Source organism: Helianthus annuus, chromosome 3 (genome assembly GCF_002127325.2).
Source record: "Helianthus annuus cultivar XRQ/B chromosome 3, HanXRQr2.0-SUNRISE, whole genome shotgun sequence".
Lineage (NCBI taxonomy): Eukaryota > Viridiplantae > Streptophyta > Magnoliopsida > Asterales > Asteraceae > Helianthus > Helianthus annuus.
The window spans coordinates 57,132,896-57,149,023 of NC_035435.2; the positions used below are offsets into that span (position 1 = coordinate 57,132,896).

At 38.3% G+C, this 16,128-nt stretch overlaps 1 non-coding gene across 1 annotated transcript; it reads left to right on the forward strand.

The window, feature by feature from the left end:
- Window positions 1–2,061: 2,061 nt before the first annotated feature.
- Window positions 2,062–2,168, forward strand: LOC118490963. The gene has a single exon (XR_004890188.1). It is a non-coding gene; the product is annotated as a small nucleolar RNA R71 (small nucleolar RNA).
- Window positions 2,169–16,128: the final 13,960 nt, after the last annotated feature.

Below are 16,128 nucleotides of genomic sequence, written 5' to 3' on the forward strand. Positions count from 1 at the left end.
AAAAAGCAAAGATTTTTGTTACTGGCATCCTGGACACGGCCCCGTGGTGACCGGGCACGGCCCCGTGGTCAAGTGCCAGTAACAAAAATTAGAGAATTGAAACAGAAGCCTGGACACGGGGGCGTGTCCGCTGAACACGGCCCGTGTCCAGTTACCTGAACTGGGTGTTTTCCTGCAGGTGGCTCAGCACGGGGGCGTGTTGGTTGGGCACGGCCCGTGTTGAACCTTCTGTGATGGAGATTTGTGTCGGGTTGCTCTGTTCTTTGTGCATGGTTCCATTTTTCTCGTTCCCTTTTTCATCCATTACCACCATGAGTGTGCTTTATTCTGCAAAATAAAACTAAAAAACTAAACTAAGGATAGTTCCGCGGAATGCCTCCGTGGTGCGCCAAGTTTATAAGGGTCCTTGGCTAGACCCTAATGCGAGGTTATATGTTTTCTGAGTGGGATGCTTGGCGTCCCATGTTACACCGTCGGAGAGCAGCATCCAAGCTCGAATCAATAACCTTCATGTAATTGACCGGGTCGTCATCTTCTATTCTCTTCCCAACTCCGAATTTCACTTCATCATCCCCATACCTCAAGGTGAGTGTCCCGTTATTCATATCCACCACTGCCTGGGCTGTGGCAAGGAAGGGTCTCCCTAGTATAAGGGGGACCTCGGTGTCTTCCTCCATATCGAGTATGACAAAGTCAGCTGGATAAACAAATCTGCTTACCCTTACCAAGACATTCTCGATGACACCTTGTGGGAATTTGACGGATCGATCAGCGAGTTGTATGCTCATTTTTGTAGGGCTCGTGGTTCCCAAGCCGAGCCTTTTGAACATTGACGAGGGCATGAGGTTAATGCTAGCCCCTAGGTCGGCTAAGGCATTGCGAACGGGCGATTCCCCTATTGAGCATGGAATCGTGAAGCTTCCGGGATCGATTTTCTTTTGGGGAAGTTTATTGAGCACGAGGGCAGAGCATTCTTCGCCTAAATTAACTAATTGCAAATTTTCAATTTTCCTCTTATGCGTAAGGAAGTTCCTCATGAATTTAGAGTATTTGGGCATTTGGGTTAGGACTTCGATAAAAGGAATATTGACGTGCAATTGTTTTAACAGACTTTCGAACTTTGCGAATTGCTCATTTGTCTTTTGACGAATTAACCTACCGGGGTACGGAACTCGAGGAGCCTTGGTCGGCTCTGGTGATGGAGGAGAGTCCTTCTCCTGCAGAGGTGTCGGTACTGTTTCTTCCGTTGGCGGTGGCACTTCTGCAGGCCCTACGGTGCGGTTTCGTAGTGTGATGAGGTGAACTTGCGCCTTTGGGTTTGTTTAGGTATTGCTAGGTAATGCGCCTTGCGGTCTCTCGGAAAAATTTTGAGCTATTTGATTTAATTGTTTTTCTATGTTTTGAATGCTAGCTTGTTGATTTCTAAAATTAGATTCTAATTATAGAAATCTTTCCGAGTTTTTCTTATCAGTGTCAGAGACGAGGCGAGATATAGTATCTTCGAGCCTTTCTCGTCCACCTTGTTGTTGAGTGAAATTTTGTGACTCATTTCTTGGTTGCTGAAAGTTTGTTCGTTGGGTTTGTTGGTTACTACTATTGCCGGGTTCCCTCCAACCAAGGTTTGGGTGGTTTCGCCATCCTTGGTTGTAAGTTCCCGTTGGAGGACCCGACGGCCTAGGTCTATTATCAATGTAGTTTACCATTTCTTGTTGATCGTCTATTTCTTTCATGCAACTCCAATTTTCATGTGACCCACCACACCCTTCACAAGCCATAACCGAGACTGTTTTTGTCATTTCCAATTTTTTTATCTTTGAAGAAAGAGCCTCGATTTGGGCTTGTAAAGAAGTGCTTTCATCGACCTTATGGGCGCCCGGGGCGATAGACTTATTTCCCCGGGGGGTGTGCCATTGAAAATTGGTTTGAGCAATTTCCTCAATTTGATTATATATTTCGTGTGGGCGTCGATTACCTAAAAGTCCCCCGGAGCTAGAATCAAGTGTCTGCCTAGTGTGTGGCAACAATCCATTATAGAAAGTGGATACTTGTTGCCATATTGCGAGGCCGTGATGGGGACACTTGCGTAATAGCTCCTTGAACCTTTCCCAAGTTTCATATAAGGATTCCCCGTCCTCTTGTGAATATGTATTAATTTCAGCCATTAACTTAGCAGTTTTAGAAGGAGGGAAATACTTATATAGAAATTTTTGGGCTAGTTCATCCCAGGTATTTACCGATCCAGCTGGGAGGGTGTTGAGCCAAGCTTTCGCTCGGTCTTTTAGTGAGAAGGGAAACATACGGAGGTGGATGGCGTCGTTTGATGCTCCATTGATCCGAAAGGTATCACATATTTCCAAGAAATTAGTTATATGTAGATGGGGATCCTCGTCCGCAAGCCCATGGAAGGTTGCGGAGTTTTGGAGCATTTGTATCAAATGTGGCCGAAGTTCGAAGTTATTGGCTTCGACATTCGGAGCATTGATAGCGGCGCCTAGATTACCTACGGTGGGTCGTAGATAATCCATAAGGGTACGTTGGTCCGCCATTGGAGGTGGATTACCCGAAACCTTCTCTTGGTTTTTGGCTTTTAACCTTTTTCTGAGAAAGCGTTCGGGTTCTTCTAGTGGTTCTTTTATGTCTTTATTGGAACTGGAGCTCATACACTACGTGAGGGTGGCGTCGGGTTCCAAGTCCTGCAATAAAAACAAAAAAGAATGTTGGTCAGAAGGTTCACCACGGCCCCGTGTTGAGCGAACACGGGCCGTGGTCGGAATTTCAGTGATTGTTTTCCAGATCCCAGTTACTGGAAGTTGGACACGACCCCGTGTTGCACCGGCACGGCCCCGTGGTCAGCCTTCTGTAACTTGGAAAACAAAAACTGCCAGTGACGATGCTGAACACGGCCCGTGTCCGACCAGGTACGGCCCCGTGTTGAGCTCTGCAGAAGCTGAAAATCTAAGAAAAAATCCTAAAAAATTAAAGAAAAATAAAAATATGATTAGGCCGTTGATTCCTAACTTTCTTAAGAGTTAACTGCCATTTTCGTCCCTGTGGTTTGGTCACTTTGGCCATTTCAGTCCATTTTTCAAAAATGCGCCATTTTCCTCCTCGACGTTCTGGAAAGGTGCCATTTCAGTCCAAAAATCATAACCCAGTTAAGTCGGTTACTAAATAAGGACTGATTGTGTAAATTTGTAACATAAAGAACTGATTGTGTAAATTTGTAACACCACCACCACTAGCCGTGCCACCACCATCACTCCGCTGCCACCATCACCACCACCGCCACCACAGCCACCACAGCCACAGCCACCACAGCCACTGCCACCACCACCACTCCGATCTGCCACCAACATCTCATACCACCATCTCCACCTCGTTCACCACGGAGGTCGGCGGTGAACGAGGGTTGTCGGAGAGGATGACGACGATGAACGGAGGTGAACAATGGTGGTGAACGATGACCGGAGTGAGGTTTAGGTTAAGTTCAGGTGGTTATCTGGCACGGTGGTCTCGAGAACTCCGAACACAGCGGTGGTGATGTGCTTGGTGATCGTTGTGATCGTTGACGGAGATGATGACGATGATGAACGGTGACTGTTGATGATAATGTTGTTGCTGTTGTTACTGGTGCTTCCTTCAAATATTATTTCCCACAATACAATGGAAACATACTGGTATTCTTTTGGTCTTGCTCCTGGTAGAGGCTACATTATGAGGGAAAACAGCTATTAATAGAGGCGATGATGATGAATTTGTCGTCGTCTGAGTGGATCGAACAAAGCTTGAAACAGACCGTATCTTGGCGGGGTAATATCCGGAGGCTTCTATTTGAAGCAAACGTGATGTTTGCCGCCGCCACCACACATTCTCGTTCATCGTTCATCACCGCACCATCACATTCTCGTTCATCACCGATTCACCATCACCGATTCACCATCACATTCTCGTTCCATCTTCATTACTTCGACACGCTCCTCATCACCGCACAATCCAAACACCGCAGTCACCTCCGACAACCATTGACACCACCGTCTCCTCACCGCTGCACCATCACCATAACCCACCACCACTTCACCGTAAACCACCGTTCACCTCTGTCATCACCTCCATTCACCGCTGTAAAACCGACAACCTGCAACTCATCTTCATCAATCATCATCACAGTCGGAGAGAGAGAGAGAGAGATAACGACGAGAGAGAGAGAGAGAGAGAGAAGGAGTGGTGGTGGTGGTGGCGGTGGTGGTGGTGGTGGTGGCAGCGGAGTGGTGGTGGTGGCAGGGCTAGTGGTGGTGGTGTTACAAATTTACATAATCAGTCCTTTATGTTACAAATTTACACAATCAGTCCTTATTTACTAACCGACTTAACTGGGTTATGATTTTTAGACTGAAATGGCACATTTCCAGAAAGTCGGGGAGGAAAATGGCGCATTTTTGAAAAATGGACTGAAATGGCCAAAGTGACCAAACCACAGGGACGAAAATGGCAGTTAACTCCTTTCTTAAAATCCTTGTGTCCCCGGCAACGGCGCCAAAAACTTGATGTGCGTGAAGTGTGTTATATTTTTGATGTATATTTAAGCCCCTTTTTACACTTTTAGCCAAGTTTTAAATTTATAAAACACGATATTTACTAACACTAAACACACATATGGGCAAGTGCACCCATCGTGGACGTAGTATAGTGTTGGTAAGATACCGAGGTCGTCCAAGGACACAAGAGCTTTTAATACCGGTTTACAATCAACGTCTAACCAAATCAAAAAGTGAGAAAAATGTTTTAAACTAAGAAAAATAAAAACTAACTAAATGCTGAAAAATAAAATAAAATAAAAACAGATAGACAAGATGAATCACTTGGATCCGACACGTGTATTAGTATAACCTTTGATTATTTTCGCACTTTTGCACTCGTTTAAGAGATTATCTTAGTTATTGTAGTAGGCCCCTCTTTTGAAGGCGACGTTACCCTCAACCCAGTAGTTTGAGTCAGCAAGGATACAATCCTAAAGGGTCGGATTATTGGAAGATAATGAATTAAGTTATTAATGCAAATTGTGGTAGGCCCCGCTTTTGGCGGTGACGTTACCCTCGGCTAAGTAGTCTGAGTCAGCAGGGATACAGTCCTAAATAGCCGGGTTATAGTATTAATAGTAGTTAACTTATGAGGGGGTCAAAGAGTTTGGATCCCCGCCATCCAATACCTATGGGCATTGAAGGAGATCCTACTAAATTTGACCCAGGTCCCAAGCAGGACCTCTAAACGCTGAACAAGGGCAAGACCCTTACCAAACCGTTCCCTTAACCCCCGACCAGGTAGCCAACATACCTCCATATAGACCGTGGAGATATGAATGGTGAAAATCTTTTATTTTATATAGACAGTAAAATAACGCCAAGACACCACGGACAAACGATAAGGAAAGATCACCTTCAACATAAGTAACTAGTTATTAAAGTCATTAATACAAAACCAAATAAAAAGTGCAAAAGATTAAAAATAAAAAGTATTATACTAAACACTTGTCTTCACCAAGTGATGTAAGAGACTTAGGCAAACATGGCCTTGATTGTCAAGAACTCTTACGATCAATCTTGGATCCCGAGACGACTCACACACTCTACGATGGACAATGGATGATGGTGGTGGATGATGGTGTTATGGTGGTGGTGGGTGGTGGATGAAGTGTGAGAGAGGTGGTGTGCCAAGGGATGAAATGGAATGAAGCCAAGCACCCCTATTTATAGGCTGAACAGAAGGCTGGGCACGGCCCCGTGTCCGCTGGACACGGCCCCGTGCCCGTCTGACATTCTCTCTCTTCATTAATTGTAATTCGCAATTACAATTAATGCGCCTGCTGTACTTTCACCACGCCCCCGTGCCCGCTGGACACGGCCCCGTGGTGGGCAATGGAAGCTTCTACTGGTTTGTCTTTTCTGCTGCTTCCTGGGCACGCCCCCGTGTTCGCTGGACACGGGGCGTGTTCAGTCTCTGTTTTCTCTTCTTTGCCTTGGGAGGTGCCGTTGAGGGTCCGGGCAGTCTACTTTTGTTCCTTTTCTTGTATTTATGCTAGAATTAGTTGTCTTTTTGCTTCTTTTGTGATTTTGAGCTCATTTCATCCTGAAAATACAAAAGGAAGACAAAAACACTCTTTTTCCAACATTAGTACTTAAAAAGGGTTAGTTTTATGCCTTAATTGATGTGATTTATATGTTGCATTTTACACACATCAGTAGTATTTATGTACATTATGGTTTATTTGTGTTTATTCTGTTACTGTTCTGTTTTGCTGTACCATAGGACATACTTGCAGATTTTGGCTATCAAGTCTTTGACCGGAGCATATGACAGACACAGCTTTGGAAGTCTCGTTTCATCAGATATCATCTTGAGGGGAGTACTATTATCCTTTTTCTCTATATTTTGGTTTCGCATTGGGGACAATGCGAAGTTCAAGTGTGGGGAGGGGGTTAACTTTGTTAACTTTGTTTGTCCTCTAAAAAAAACTTCGGACTTCATAAAAACTCGACAAGCAAAATATTTTTGAAAAAAGGAACCCGGAAAGCGTGACAAACAAAGAAAGACTTGCATGATAGTTTTTACACTTTTACCCATTCCTTCCGTTACGTGAGCATATTTGAGCCTTGATATTGTTATATATTTGTTCATTTCGGATATAGGAGTGAGCCGGATGTTATGTGTAATTTAGAACTTGTCACTAGTATACTTGTTAAGACCATGAACTTGCGGATTTGTGTAAAAGTGATAGAGGCACTTAGATTACCCCTTTGTTGTTAGCCTTGTTCTTTGTGTTGTGTTTCCCGTAAACCCTATGTTACCCTTTAGGATTAACCATGTCGAGCCTTCCCGTTTACCTTTGTCTACCCAATATTATCGCCCACTTATCCATATTTAGCCTTTTTATATTTTAAACCTTTTAGTGTTGAAACTCGGCTAAAATAATCGTTTAACTAGCGCTTGTTATAGTTTGCTTTCCATTGTATAAACCCGTTAGTTTATATGTTAAAAAAACACCCTAAAATAGGGTAAAGTTGACAAAAATCGAGCAATTTTGAATTCTTAAATGTTAAAATTTCGTTGATAAGCTCGATTGCGCAATAATCGCCTTTTTAAGGCATTTGTATGTGTAGTTGTATTGTTTGTCGCTAGTTAAACGCTAAAACCGAGTTTTAACCGTTTCGCCACTTTAAATATCCATTTCCATACCCTTCGCCCAAACCTAACGTTAAAACCCATAAAGACCTCTTGATTTACACTTTTTCGCATGTTAGTTGGTGGAGACGAGATCTTATAACAAGCTTATGATATTACATATTTCATTGACGAGGCATTGAGTGTTTGCACGTACACATTTAATGTATGGTTCATAAATAAAACCGAGTATGTGTGAACATTGTGAGTTGTGTGAAGATTAACATGTTGAGTCAATTAAATGTGAAGTCACGGCTTTTTGGTTGTCGTTATATAATTGCATATGCTTGTTGGATTTGAGTCTTTTAATGTTGTCTTTCGAAAAACCGGCTAGCCGTTTATAGTTGTTTTCAATAAAATAGTGTGTAAATTATCGTTCTTGTTTGATTATATCTTTTATTACATTTTAGTTTAGCTTGCTTGAGGACAAGCAAGGTTCAAGTGTGGGGAGATTTGATATTCGCTAATTTACACATATTTTAGTCCCCCATTGTATCCCCATTTTATGCGTTTTCGGCCGTAAAACCGTCGTTCGGATACTTAATTATGTATACTTTTGTTTACAGGCCTAAAACAGCATACCAGACAAGATGATAGTGAAAACGAGGACTTTACGGATAAAACGACAAAGCTGCGGACATTCTGTTAGAAAACTGACCTGGGCAAGTGGAACGATCGTGCCATCTAAGGAACGACTGTGCATCTCCGACAAACCAAGATCAGCCGGTGATGAACGACCAGTGCAACAAGGCGTTCAAGAAAATCCCGGAACGGCACGGTCATGCCATTCCTTGCACCCCGTGTGGATCCGATGATCAGCTATATCCCGGTGATGAACGACCAGTTCTGCAGTCCGTGTGATGTGTGTAAAATGCAACATATAAATTACATCAAATGAGGCATAAAACTAACCCTTTTTAAGTACTAATGTTGGAAAAAGAGTGTTTTTGTCTTCCTTTTGTATTTTCAGGATTAAATGAGCTCAAATTCATAAAAGAAGCAAAAAAGACAGCTAAATCTAACATAAATACAAGAAAAGGAACATAAGTGGATTGCCCGACCCCTCAACAGCATCCTCCCAAGCAAAATAGAGAAGGCAGAAGACTGAACACGCCCCGTGCTCAGCCAGCACGGGGTCGTGCCCAAGAAGCAGCAGAAAAGACAAACCTATAGAAGCTTCTATTGCCCACCACGGGGCCGTGTCCAGCGGACACGAGGGCATGGCGAAAGTACAGCAGGCGCATTAATTGTAATTACGAATTACAATTAATGAAGAGAGAGAGTGTCAGACAGGCACGGGGGCGTGTCCAGCGGACACGGGGCCGTGCCCAACCTTCTGTTCAGCCTATAGATAGGAGTGCTTGGTTTCATTGCAACTCATCCCTTGGCACACCACCTCTCTCACACTTCATCCACCACCCACCACCATCACAACACCATCATCCACCACCATCATCCATTGTCCATCATAGAGTGTGTGAGTCGTCTCGGGATCCAAGATTGATCGTAAGAGTTCTTGACAATCAAGGCCATCTTTGCCTAAGTCTCTTACATCACTTGGTGAAGACAAGTGTTTAGTATAATACTTTTTATTTTTAATCTTTTGCACTTTTTATTTGGTTTTGTATTAATGACTTTAATAACTAGTTGCTTATGTTGAAGGTGATCTTTCCTTATCGTTTGTCCGTGGTGTCTTGGCATTATTTTACTGTCTATATAAAATAAAAGATTTTCACCATTCATATCTCCACGGTCTATATGGAGGTATGTTGGCTACCTGGTCGGGGGTTAAGGGAACGGTTTGGTAAGGGTCTTGCCCTTGTTCAGCGTTTAGAGGTCCTGCAAGGGACCTGGGTCAAATTTAGTAGGATCTCCTTCAATGCCCATAGGTATTGGATGGCGGGGATCCAAGCTCTTTGACCCCCTCATAAGTTAACTACTATTAATACTATAACCCGGCTATTTAGGACTGTATCCCTGCTGACTCAGACTACTTAGTCGAGGGTAACGTCACCGCCAAAAGCGGGGCCTACCATAATTTGCATTAATAACTTAATTCATTATCTTTCAATAATCCGACCCTTTAGGATTGTATCCTTGCTGACTCAAACTACTGGGTTGAGGGTAACGTCGCCTTCAAAAGAGGGGCCTACTACAATAACTAAGATAATCTCTTAAACAAGTGCAAAAGTGCGAAAATAATCAAAGGTTATACTAATACACGAGTCGGATCCAAGTGATTCATCTTGTCTATCTGTTTTTATTTTTATTTTATTTTTCAGCATTTAGTTAGTTTTCATTTTCTTGGTTTAAAAATCTTTTCTAACTTTTTGATTTGATTAGATGTTGAGGATAAACCGGTACTAAAAGCTCTTGTGTCCTTGGACGACCTCGGTATCTTACCAACACTATACTACGTCCATGATGGGTGCACTTGCCCATATGTGTGTTTAGTGTTAGTAAATATCGTGTTTTATAAATTTAAAACTTGGCTAAAAGTGTAAAAAGGGCTTAAAATATACATCAAAAATATATTACACCGAACGCGCATCACCGTGCAACAAGATCCCGGAATGGCACGGTCGTGCCATATGAAGAACGGTCGTGCGAGACCGAAGACCAGTCAACTCTGCTGATGTCATGAACAGTAATTCCAATAATGCATAAAGTGAACGGTCGTGCGATCGGTGCACGACCGTGCGACATCGAAAAAATATAAAAAGCGAACAGAAGCATTCTGTTCGTAACTCTGGAATTTTGGAGAGCTCCGCATGCGATTTTCAGGCTCCGGAAGCATCAGCTTTAGCCCGGATTCAAGCCACATTGCCCGGTTTAGCTCGGTTACTATCCGGATTCTCATTCTTATGCTTGTTTATGGTTTGGTCTCTCAAATCTTTCCATAATTTTGTTATGTTTCAAGCATTTAGACTGATTATTATGTATTAATGTAAGCCTTTGGGCAAAAACACTAGAATCCCTTGCTTGATTATAGCCATTAGTATGTTAATCTTTGTTTGTAATGACATTTTGAAGTATTTTCTATGATTATCTTTGATGATTAGTTTGCAACCTTGTTATTGATATTGATTTCTTGATTATAAGTAATTGTGTTGGATGATTGGTACTTGGTTAGTTAAGATAGTTGAAAAATGGAACTTAATTAATCATGTATTAGTAAACTTTTAATTTGGTTAACTAGTTTAACTTGGTTAAAATGTGGGCATCATGATACTAGAAATGGTTAGTGGTTTAATAAAATGTAATTATTGTTAATCAAGAAAGCTTGCCCTCACGGAAGGACTCTAACGGGTTAGATGGTGTTGTTATGAATTCTTGCCATGATTTGTTAGCCTAGTCAGTAGTTTCGGCCAAAATTGCTATCTTGGTGAATTTATGTGCAAGATTTGTAAAATGAACTCGGTTGTGATTTAATCTAGTTTATGCTTGTCTCGGTAGTTGCATTGTGTTTATCGGTGTTGCTTTCCTTGATTAAGTGAGGTTAGAAAATTCCTAACGGATGACTAACTTATTTTTAGGAGAATTTCATAGACATTTATCAATTGCACGTTAAAGAACAATTTTAGGTGGTTAAAGTGTGTTTATCGTTTTAACTTTCCGAATGATTGTCATGTTAGGATTCCCGAAAGGGATACTAATTGTCTCAAATGGAAAATTGACCGAATACTTCTAGTGCCAAAACTGACTTAGTTGACATGCTTTGGTTGTGTATTAAGCAAGGCTATTTATATATAATCTACTATGTTTTATAAGTATTTGTTTATGCTTACTTTAGTTTAATTAAAAACCAAACAACTTATGTTTTTACCGGTAATTTAGTGACAAAGGTCTAGTATTATTTCTCCGCCCATTTCCGTGGATCGATACTTGGTTCTTAGCGATACTTTATTACATATATGACGGGGTACACTTGCCTCTTTCGTGTGTGTTTTGATGTAAAAGTAATAATCACTTTTATAAATTTAAAACCCAATCGTGTGTAATTTCATTGTAAAAATATGTGTAGTCACGCACACGTCACTTTTACCTACACATTTCTTACGGATAGATTTAAAAAAATAATAGAAAAAACAAAAAATACCTATTTTTTTCCTGCTGAAAGATGCATATTGATAGATATGATTCGGAATATAAATTTAAGAAAAATAAATAACATAAATTCGGAGCACGTTTAAATTACAAAATCATCCATTGTTAAACATAAAGATTCGGAATAAATAACAAAAATTCCGAGCCCGTTTCAATCACAAAACCACCGTTGTTAAACATAAAGATCCAGAATAATTATAAAACTACTGCTAATGACTAACGGGAGGCTGAAATTTTTTCATAAACTCTTCAAATTGATTTTGCCTCTTTTCTTCATTTTCTTTTACCATCTGTTGCACTTTTTGCTCCAACTCTTGTCTAGCATCCCTTACATTTGCAAGTTCATTTTCCATTTCAACTCAGACTTTTTCAACCTAAATTGTTAAAACGGGTCAATAGTCTAAGTTATTGTTTTCTACTAATTAATTGTTAAAAACTATATAATTCATAGAATTGCAATACTTTGTAAGAAGTGAACAATACCTCCTCTTGCGACCTTATGGCATCAAAATATAATTTAGATTCGGTAGATGTAGACAATTTCCCAGTTATCACGAAATTAGGATCCGAAGATCCTACCCCGAACATCCGGCCCTTTTTATCTCCTGTCACTCTCGCCCACACATCAAAATTATCCGGATGTTGGTTGAGATCCGACCCATGCAACTTGATCATATCACTTCTGTACCGTAACTACAATTTATGGAAACAGATTGTTAGTTGTTGTACTAAAACTTAATACGCTAACATTCTAATTATTCAAAAACGATAAAGATAACTTACATATATTTCTCTTGATTTTTCAGAAATAAACTCAAATCCCTGAAGACTATTAATGTCCAGTTCTCCGCCCCAATACTTTTCCTACGCATAACGATTCCTACGAATTTCTGACTTATGATTAAAATGAAAACAAACTTCTTCGAAGATCTGTCGGAATTTTCCAACAATTCTCCTACGCAAACCAATTTGTCGTTTTTTTCTCGCTTTTTATCACATAACTAAGACTCTTTCTTATACGTCGGAATTTCGTAGGAAATGTGTCAGCATTTTCGTTCGTAGAAAATGCGTAGGAAATTTTGGTAGAAATAATAGCAGTTTTCTAGTAGTGAATAGAACACATCGTTAAAAACCCCAAAAACTATAAACAAAACGTTAAGAAAATATAAAGACATGTCATTCGTGAATCATAACTAGTATAATACATCGTGATAAAACCAATATCTAATAAAACACAACATCAATAATTACACAAATACTTGTCCTTCTTAAAACATAAATTGTTATAACGCATTGTGAATGAACCTGTATTGAGAAACTTAGGATTCCTATAGGGTTAGGATCGTGTAGGAAGTACTAGACTAATTGAGAAACTTAAAAAATACTTGGACCACATATTTTCCCTAGAAAAAAATGCAAAAAAAAAAAGCAATTTTTTTTTTGGAAAAATTGTTTTTTTCTAGCAGGTCTTTTTTGGGATTTATACACATGTGTATATTATCAATCTTTTAACTACATATATGTATATTGTCAATCTTTTAACTCTGCGTATGTGTATATACATATTTAAAATTAAAAAATAAGTATTGTACTATCTATGATTGAGGTGAATTCCTTAGTTTTATTTTTAATATTTAGCTTGAGTATTTAGAGTTTAGCTTTAGCTTTAGGGTTTAGTATTAGTATTTAACATTATTATTTAGGGTTTAGCATTAGGGTTTAGCTTTAGAGTTTTAGCATTAGGGTTTAGCATTAAGGTTTAGCTTTAGTGTTTTGTTTTTAGGTTTTAGCATAGGGTTTAGCGTTAGGGTTTAAGGTTTAGAGATTTTTGGTTATTGTTCAATGAGGAGGTACTATTTAATTATTTTGTGCGGTTTTGTTTTTAGCTTTTGGGTTTAAGGTTTAGTATTAGTGAATTCCTTTGTGCGGTTGGTCATTCCAATAGCGTTATTATCTACTTTCTTAGGCTTGGTGTTGTTAATTAATGCTAGAATCCCAAATGCTAGAATATCACAGACGCTTAAATAACACAAATGCTATAATACATTTAACAAATAGCATAATTAACATATAGGCATGAATGAATTCGCATGGTTGAATAATAAAATTTGAAATTAAATTTGAATACATGATACACCCTAAAACATAAAATGAAAAAAAGGGGATATGAGTGCTCAAATATTGCGAAGATAGCCAATATACAACTTTAGACAAGTTGTAGCATTTTGGAAATAAATTCTAAAAATTATCCTATAACATATATAACATATGATTATGAATAAATGAATAAAACGAATTCACGCAAATATGATGGAATGGAGATTTATAGGTTCATATGATTTTGGGAATTCCTAGTTTAATTGATTAAAGCGTTGAAGGTATAAGAATATAAAGTTGTGTATAAATATAACTAGGTTTATCATCGTCGCCGTGATGCGGCAAACTTCTTTTGTTATTTAGTCTGTGTTTACATGTGTTTTGAAATCACTACAAGCACGTTGCACACGGAACCGCTAAGAAGAATAAAAAGAAAATGTAGAAAAAAACACTAAACCGAAAGAAAATCAATCAAAAAAGTTGTATGATAATGATGTTGTTCGTATGAAACCCGTGGTCAAAGATTAACAAATGGTACTGCGTACCGGTACCGAGTTTCCCGAACTGAAAGATCTTAAGTACCAATTTGGTACCAACTTTTGGCGTTACTGGTACTGGTTCACTACCGGTTTTTACCTTCATATAACGGTACCGTAACCGGTATTTTCGGTACCAGTACCGATTCAGTCCGGTTGGCACCGAGCTTATCCCTACCCCTAAAACTAAAAAAATGAAATCATTGAAAGTTGAAGAAAATCAACATAAAAAAGTTGTACGATACCGTTGTTGTTCGTACGGTACCCGTGATCAAGGATGAGCAAATGGTATCGGGTAGTAGTATCGAATTTCCCAAACTTAAAGAATTTCAATATCAATTTGGTGACGACTTTTGCCGTTTTCCGTAGCAGGTTGGTGCCGGTTTTTACCTTCATGTACTAATACCGAACAGGATCGTACCAGAAAAAACAAAATAAAAAGAAATTGCCATGTAGCAACTTTTTAATGGACCCAAGTCACCCAACACTATTTATTGGCTTGATTTTTTAATATATTGATGATTGATAATAATAATAATAATAATAATAATAATAATAATAATAATAATAATAATAATAATAATAATAATAATAATAATAATAATATTAATAATAATAATAATGACAATAATAATAATAATAATAATAATAATAATAATAATAATAATAATAATAATAATAATAATGGAATAAGTATAGTTGTACCGTTTTAACTAAAGTGATATAATATACATTTTATTCTAAAAATAAATATATAATATATCTTAGTTCAATTAAATATAATATACTACATTTATATATTCTTAAACTTAAAGGTCTGGGTATTTTTCATATATCCCCCTTCTTTTTTCCGTTCTTTTACTGTCATTTTCTTTAAGCTCTGTGCCTTTACATTTCCTTTTCTTTCGAATTTCTATATTTACTATTACTAAACTAACATATGTTAGTTATTTTAATTTAATTTAATTTAATATTTTTCTTATTTTAATTATTTAGGTTTATTTTACACAAATTCTAACAACTTTCTTTAGTTATTTTCATAGTATTTTTATTTTAATTAATAGTGATTAAATCTACATATATGTTTTCATACAATCCGTATATGCCATTGCGATGTGTTCATTTATATCATTATAATTTTTTAAAAGTTGAGTCTGTCTATATTTCGCCGTGAACTTTTTATGAAAACGAGTCTGGTTAAATATAATACGGTTTCGTTTAAAAAACCATTTTTTGTGCACATATATTTATGTACGTGTCGGTATAAATTTGAGTTGGTCTATGTTTTGATGTAAACCTTTTTGAAAAACAAGTCAGGTCAAATATAATACGTTTCCATGCTTATTTATTTTTGTTTTAAAAAGATGTACGTGTCGGTATAAATTTGAGTTGGTCTATGTTTTGATGTAAACCTTTTTGAAAAACAAGTCAGGTGAAACATAATACGTTTCCGTGCTTATTTATCTTTGTTTTAAAAGGTCTAATTAAGCTCTTTGATTACACGTGTTAGCTTTTCCTTTATACCCGTTACATTTTTTATGTAAGAGTCGGGTCACTTATAATACATTATGATTGTACGGTATAAGTTCGATTTACTCTACATTTTGATCTGATCGCAACGCTTATATATGTTACACTGAGTTCAGTCGGATACGCCTGACGTGCGTCTTCATTTGGTTAGCGCATCACATAACGTTTGGACTAATCTATTCGATGTTTGTAATGTACCTGCGCCGCAACGTGTGCGGGTCTGATTACTAGTTTTATCCAAATATAATTGTGTGTGTATATATATAGTTTTTGGCTAAGAATACATGAAACTTTATATTTGTTTATTCGAATTCAAGTAAAATTCAAGCCTGTGATTTTCATATTCTATTAGTTAGAAAAACTTGACAAAATTCTGTTACTTCGTATTCACGTTATAAATGTATTTGTAAGAATTCAAAAAAAAAAAACCACCACCAAACTTGACAGCATTTCAAGATAACCATTATTGTCAACCTTTAATTAAAACACAAGAAATTGGGAAATTTCTTTTGCAACGAACGGATAATTAGATTGAATTCACATATGTTTAGGTAGAACACGTTAAGAGGTTGTTTGGCAACCTCTGAATGGTTAAGTGCTGAACGTGTAAGAGGTCTAAACCATTAAGTGTTAAATCAGTAAA